Source organism: Daucus carota, chromosome 4 (genome assembly GCF_001625215.2).
Source record: "Daucus carota subsp. sativus chromosome 4, DH1 v3.0, whole genome shotgun sequence".
In the NCBI taxonomy this organism is placed as follows: Eukaryota; Viridiplantae; Streptophyta; class Magnoliopsida; order Apiales; family Apiaceae; genus Daucus; species Daucus carota.
Genome location: NC_030384.2, coordinates 6,162,819 through 6,170,231, shown reverse-complemented (window position 1 = coordinate 6,170,231; position 7,413 = coordinate 6,162,819).

The following is a 7,413-nucleotide window of genomic DNA, read 5'->3' as shown; positions in this document are numbered from 1 at the left end:
TATGGACTTAAACAAGCTTCTAGGTATTGGAACATTCGCTTTGATCAGGCAGTCCAGTCATATGGATTTGATCAATGTCCAAGCGAAGCATGCGTGTATAAGAGATGTGAGGGAAATGCAGTGGTTTTTCTAGTGCTTTATGTTGATGACATTTTACTCATTGGAAACAATGTTAAGATGTTGTCTTCAATAAAGGCATGGTTGTTCAAACAATTTGAAATGAAGGACTTAGGTGAAGCAGCATACATCCTTGGGACAAACTTATAAGGGATCGCAAGAAAAGGATGTTGGCTTTATCTCAGGAGCCCTACATAGATGACGTATTAGCTCGTTTTAACATGCAGGACTCCAAGAAGGGTAATTTACCCTTCAGACATGGAGTTACTCTATCAAAGAGGCAGTGTCCTTCGACACCTAAGGAGATAGAGAACATGAAGGCAGTTCCTTATGCTTCGGCATGTGGGAGCCTAATGTATGCAATGTTATGTACGAGGCCTGATATCTGCTTTGCCGTAGGCATGGTTAGCAGATACCAGTCAAACCCAGGACAAGAACATTGGAGTGCTGTAAAAGCAATACTCAAGTACCTGCGAAGGACTAAGGAGTATATGCTGGTTTACAAGTCCTCTGATTTATTGCCTCTGGGATATACCGATTCGGATTTCCAGACGGATAAGGATAAGAGAAAGTCCACCTCGGGATGTGTTTTTACTTTGGGAGGTGGAGCCGTAATATGGAGGAGTGTGAAGCAGAAATGCATCGCGGACTCGACCATGGAAGCCGAATATGTGGCAGCCTCGGAGGCAGCCAAAGAGGCTATATGGTTCCGAAACTTCCTGCTGGATTTGGATGTGGTTCCTAATCTGCCACAGCAAATCACGATTTATTGTGATAACACTGGTGCTGTGGCGAATACCAAGGACCCACGGGCCCATAAGGCAGCGAAACACATAGAGCGTAAGTATCACCTCATACGACAGTTCGTTAAGCGAGGAGATATCATTGTGGCTGACATAGCATCGAAGGATAACCGGGTAGATCCTTTCACGAAAAGCTTACCAGCTAAGGCTTTTCAGGAGCACGTGGAAGCAATAGGAGTCAGATACTTTGTCACATAGTTATATATAGTTGGTAGTGGATTGCTTGTAATAGACACTGATATACTCAAAGAATATCTTGAGTATAAGTGGGAGATTGTTAGGGTTATACTGAAATATTCGTTTGAAGTATATAACAATTATTTGAGAATCTTCAATGCATGTTTTCACATTGTCTGTATATTATATATTGTAGACAATCTAGTATCAAATGGGATAGCAGAAGATTAGATTGTCAGACTCCTTATATAATATAATAAAGGTTCACAGTCGAGGTGGTGTTAGACAAACCACTGGAATGGCTGAAGTATTATTTGGAAATAGTTTATCTTGACTATTGAATAATACTTATATACTTTGTGTATATTGAACGGGATCAAAATAGTAGAATAATTGTCTCTTTAATTCTGACAATAAAGAACTAAGATTCTATGATGTTATTAATGCTTAAGTTCTTAATCCGGATATAGTGATTGACACTTGTATTTAATGCACATGCCTTGACTCATAAATTAAATAATTTATTTTAAATTACGAATTTATGTATTGGGCAATGACATTATATACAGAGTGGGATATTGACTATAAAAGGAAACCGTGTCCGAAAAATATATTCGGGTGATGATGTCCTCTTGAAAGCTCATAAAGATAATTATGCTTTAGTCCTGCAGGCAGATTTGTTCTTGCATAATTATAAGGTTGAGTGGATGATCAAGGATAAAAGATATTAATTAAATTAATTGTCAGAAATTAATTTAATTAATGGACATGCGATATCTTAAACATGGGGAATTTATAAGCAATTAATATGGGAGCCGAATTAAATAATTAATTTACGGAATTAGGAAAGGTAGTGCAAATATTAGTTCTTTAGTGGATAGAATTAATATTTAATGACATTGGGCCTGGCCCGGAATGTCATTAGAAGGCCTGACCTAATGATCAATGATCCCTGCTGTAGCCTATATATATTCTCGTTCTCCTAAAGCTGAAAAACACACCAAAACGAATTAATCCTAGAGTCAGAGAGAGGCAGACGTTTTTCTCAAGGAGACAGATAGGGTTTTGGGTTTTCGGAGCTTTAAGGAGAGGCACACCTTGGGAGATCGAAGGCCACACTTCGTCCAAGGAGAATCAAGGAATACAGTAGAAGACGTGGATTTGAATCGCTTGCGCCGTAGCGATTAAGGTTAATATTCTTTTCGAACTTTTAATTAGTATCATAAAACGCAGGCCAAGGTCCGATTGTTCCTACATCCTTTTCTTGCGATCCCTTATAAGTTTGATCCCAAGGATGTATGCTGCTTCACCTAAGTCCTTCATTTCAAATTGTTTGAACAACCATGCCTTTATTGAAGACAACATCTTAACATTGATTCCAATGAGTAAAATGTCATCAACATAAAGCACTAGAAAAACCACTGCATTTCCCTCACATCTCTTATACACGCATGCTTCTCTTGGACATTGATCAAATCCATATGACTGGACTGCCTGATCAAAGCGAATGTTCCAATACCTAGAAGCTTGTTTAAGTCCATAAATAGACCTCTTCAGCTTACAAACAAGATGCTCTTGGCCTTCTTTAATGAATCCCTCTGGTTGCTGCATATAGATGGTTTCCTCAAGATTTCCATTAAGGAAAGCTGTCTTGACATCCATTTGCCAAATCTCATAATCGAGATGAGCTGCTATAGATAAAAGAATACGGATTGACTTAAGCATGACTACTGGCGAAAAGGTTTCCTCATAATCGATACCTACTTTCTGAGTATACCCTTTCGCAACAAGTCTTGCTTTCCAGGCTTTCACCTTTTTGTCTGATCCCCTCTTTTTCTTATAGACCCACTTACATCCAATAGGTTTTACACCTTTGGGTGGTTCCACGAGCTCCCAGACCTGATTAGAATACATTGATTCCATCTCAGAATCCATTGCCTTTTGCCAAAGACTTGCATCTTTGTCCTGTATTGCCTCTTCGTATGTCCGGGGATCATCATCATGTTCACCAGAGACCAAGTCCGAAGACTCTCCCAAAAACATGAATCTGTCGGGCTGTCGAACAACCCTCCCACTACGACGAGGAACTGGTGCGGTATTAGTGACCGGTTGCACAGTCTGCTGTGGTTGTTCTACTTGTACTACAGGTTCATTATTCGTCCCTCCCACTAATTCCTCTAAAATGATACTACTCATGGGTTTGTGATTCATTATATAGTCTTCCTCTAAGAATCTTGCATTGGTGCTAACAGTGACATCCCGATCCTTAGGACTATAAAATAAATAACCTTTTGTTCCCATGGGGTAGCCTACAAACAGCTTTACTTCTGTACGAGATTCTAGCTTAGTCGCGTTCTTGTTCAGCACATGTGCTGGACAACCCCATATCCGAATGTGTCTCAGACTCGGTTTGTCCCCGGTCCACAATTCTAAAGGGGTTTTAGGAACCGACTTAGAAGGTAATAAGTTCAGAAGATAAGCTGCTGTCTCTAAGGCATGTCCCCAAAAGGACTTGGGTAAATCCGAATAACTCATCATCGATCTAATACTCTCTAAAAGAGTCCGGTTCCTTCTCTCTGCTACACCGTTCTGCTAGGGTGTGCCTGGTGCAGTCAACTGGGACTCTATCCCATTCTCTGATAAATATTCCCTGAATTCCCCAAGCAAGTATTCGCCACCACGATCAGATCGTAGTGACTTGATACTTTTATTATGTCGCTTCTCCGTTTTAGCTTTGTACTCTTTGAATTTCTCAAAGCACTCAGACTTACGGTGCAACAAATAAACGTATCCATATCTAGAATAATCGTCAATAAAAGTGACGAAATACTCATAACCACCTCTTGCTTGGATATTCATAGGTCCACATAAATCAGAGTGAACCAATCCTAACACTTCTTTGGCTCTATTCCCCTTTGCCTTAAAAGGCCTTTTGGTCATTTTACCTTCCAAGCAGGATTCACAAACTGGAAATGGCTCCACTGCCAATGAGCCTAAAGGCCCGTCTACTACCAGTCTTTGAATCCTCCTCAAGTTAATATGACCTAATCTCAAGTGCCAAAGATATGTTTGGTTCAAACTAGAAGGTTCCTTTCTTTTATTAGAGGTAGAAGATGTGTTGTTCAATACCCTATGTTGTAGTTGCAGTGCGGGTTGACTAGGATTAATTATATACAAATTGTCTTGCAATGTACCAGAACATATAATCCGTTTATTCATCATAATAGAAACATAACGATCCAAACAAACATTATAACCATCCATAGCAAGTTTAGAAACCGAAATCAAATTCCTTCTAAAAGAAGGTACATAAAGACAATTGTTCAAAACCAAAATCCTATCAGAACCAAAAGATAAATGAATAACTCCTACTGCAACTACTGCTACTTTCGTAGCATCTCCCATGAACATGTATATCTCGCCCTCTCTAAGCATTCTGGATTGCTGGAACCCCTGCATAGAGTTACAAACATGATCAGTGGCTCCAGTATCTACACACCAAGTGCTCGTAGATATAGCCGCTATAAATGTTTCTGTAACTAGAGAAAGAGACATACCAGTATTGTTTGTCTTCTTAGGAAGAGGACAATCCTTTTTCCAGTGACCCGACTGCTTGCACCGGTAGCACTTCCCCTTAGGCTTTTTCACACCACCTTGAACCCCCACTGCCTTCACAGCTTGCTGTGTCTGAGCCTTTTTCTTCTTCTTATTGCCTTTCGGCTTAGAGGAAGAACCTTTCTCAGCCACATTCACTTGAACACTCTGGCGAAATAATCCTTCAGCTGCCTGAAGTTCTGTCAGCAGTTCCGCAAGACTATACTGCCTCTTGTTCATGTTGTAATTCAAGCGGAACTGCTCAAAACTCTTGGGCAAGCTCATAAGGACAATGTCAATCTGGGTTTCCCCGTCAAGCTCTGCACCAAGGATCTCTATCTCATTCAGATGTGACATCATCTTGAGAACGTGATCCCTTACAGGTGTACCTTCAGCCATCTGAGTGTTCATTAAAGCCTTCATGGCTACTTGCCTAGCAGCCCTATTCTGATCTCCAAAAAGTTCCTTGAGATTAAAGAGCATATCCGAAGCAGTGGCCATAGCCTGATGCTGATGCTGCAAAACACCCGACATTGCTGCCAGAATGTAACATCGCGACATCTCATCAGCCTTTGTCCACCGCTTATAATACTCTTTCTCCTCATCAGGAGCATCAGCAGCGGGCTGCTCAGGCTTGGGTTCATAAGTGCAAAACTTGTACTCCTCAGCAGTCAACACAATGTCCAAATTACGTTTCCATTCAATATAGTTAGGTCCGGTAAGTTTGTTATCCTTAAGTATGGTGAACAGTGGATTAAACCCCATTATATCCTGAGAAATCATGCATGAAAAAATCACATTACACATAAAGAAGGGTGCATAAAAAATTAAGTCCTATTGGTTCCTCTAACAATTATTAAAATTAAATGCACTAACGTTTAAACACCATAAGTTTCTGGTACGTCACGATGGGTGACATGTATACCACCTAAATTTGTTTAAACGTTACTTCGGTCCTATTACTAAACAATAAGCCACGTTGGGGTGGTCTATATTATTTTTCATAGCTAAGTGTATACCATCATCAAATCTTAAATTACCCGAAACCTATGGAACTTGGTACGCCACGATGGGCGGCATGTATACCTTCCACTATTTCTCGAATAGAATACTTCAATTCAATATTCGTGTCTGGTTTGACTTCTAGGCAGTGGAGGAGTCACATCGGTCTCACTTAATACCCATAAGCCTTAGAAATCGCCCCAAATCAGAGATAAAGAAAATTCGTATCTATTCATATTAATTCAAGAAGTTTGTTCCAGTAATATCTATAACATTCTAGGCACCATAAATTACATGCCACGATGGGTGACGTATACATAATTTATATTCGCCTTATATGTTAAATTACATACAAACAATGATGGAGACCATGGGATTTAATACCATATTAACTCCCTCTCCCACTTAGAATTTACTTTGAGGATTTTAATCTAGATGCATCGCCCTATGTTATTTCTTCGAAGTCCACATGCATACTATCATGGTTATAGCAACATAAAGAACACATAAAGAACACATAACATGGCAGCATACTAGCATGATTAAAGCATTAATTAAAAACATCCCTATGTCCATGTCATTCTAGCATGCGAAGGGTTAGTATCACATGGCATAACAACACAGACAAGAAACACATAGTAGCAATAATCAAGAAAAGACATAAATTATGTAAAACATAATGAAACACATCCACTATTATGGCCCCGGAAAAACAGCTTCGAAATCATCCTTCGAAAAATTCTGAAAATCTTCGAGAGCCCGTTTGGAGGCCTAAACAGCCTCAGAACGCCCTGAAAAACTGCACGAAATACATTTGGAGCCTGTCCGTCTAGTTCTGCCGTCCCTAGATAGCAGCGGCAACAGATCGCAGCAGCGGAAGATCTCTGTTTCTTGCAGCCCCGTTGATCAAACAATTACATACAAATTGTACAGGCGAACCAGCCTATTCTATTACATCAGATCATAATCTAAAACAATTACAAATTGAATTACAAGATTAAACTATCACGATCAACCCTCGTGATTTACAACAGCCACGATAAACCACGTGGAATCCAAACATAACAGAATAATTAAAACACGGCCATAATAGTGGACAACGACCTGCATCACAGAATCACTATATACATGCATATATAATTATGACATGGACTACATATCATAAATCGCAGAATCGCAACCTGGCTCTGATGCCATTGTAGGAACAATCGGACCTTGGCCTACGTTTTATGATACTAATTAAAAGTTCGAAAAGAATATAACAATTAACAGTATAACCCTAACAAAGTATAACCCTAACAAAGTATATAACAATTATTTGAGAATCTTCAATGCATGTTTTCACATTGTCTGTATATTATATATTGTAGACAATCTAGTATCAAATGGGATAGCAGAAGATTAGATTGTCAGACTCCTTATATAATATAATAAAGGTTCACAGTCGAGGTGGTGTTAGACAAACCACTGGAATGGCTGAAGTATTATTTGGAAATAGTTTATCTTGACTATTGAATAATACTTATATACTTTGTGTATATTGAACGAGATCAAAATAGTAGAATAATTGTCTCTTTAATTCTGACAATAAAGAACTAAGATTCTATGATGTTATTAATGCTTAAGTTCTTAATCCGGATATAGTGATTGACACTTGTATTTAATGCACATGCCTTGACTCATAAATTAAGTAATTTATTTTAAATTACGAATTTATGTA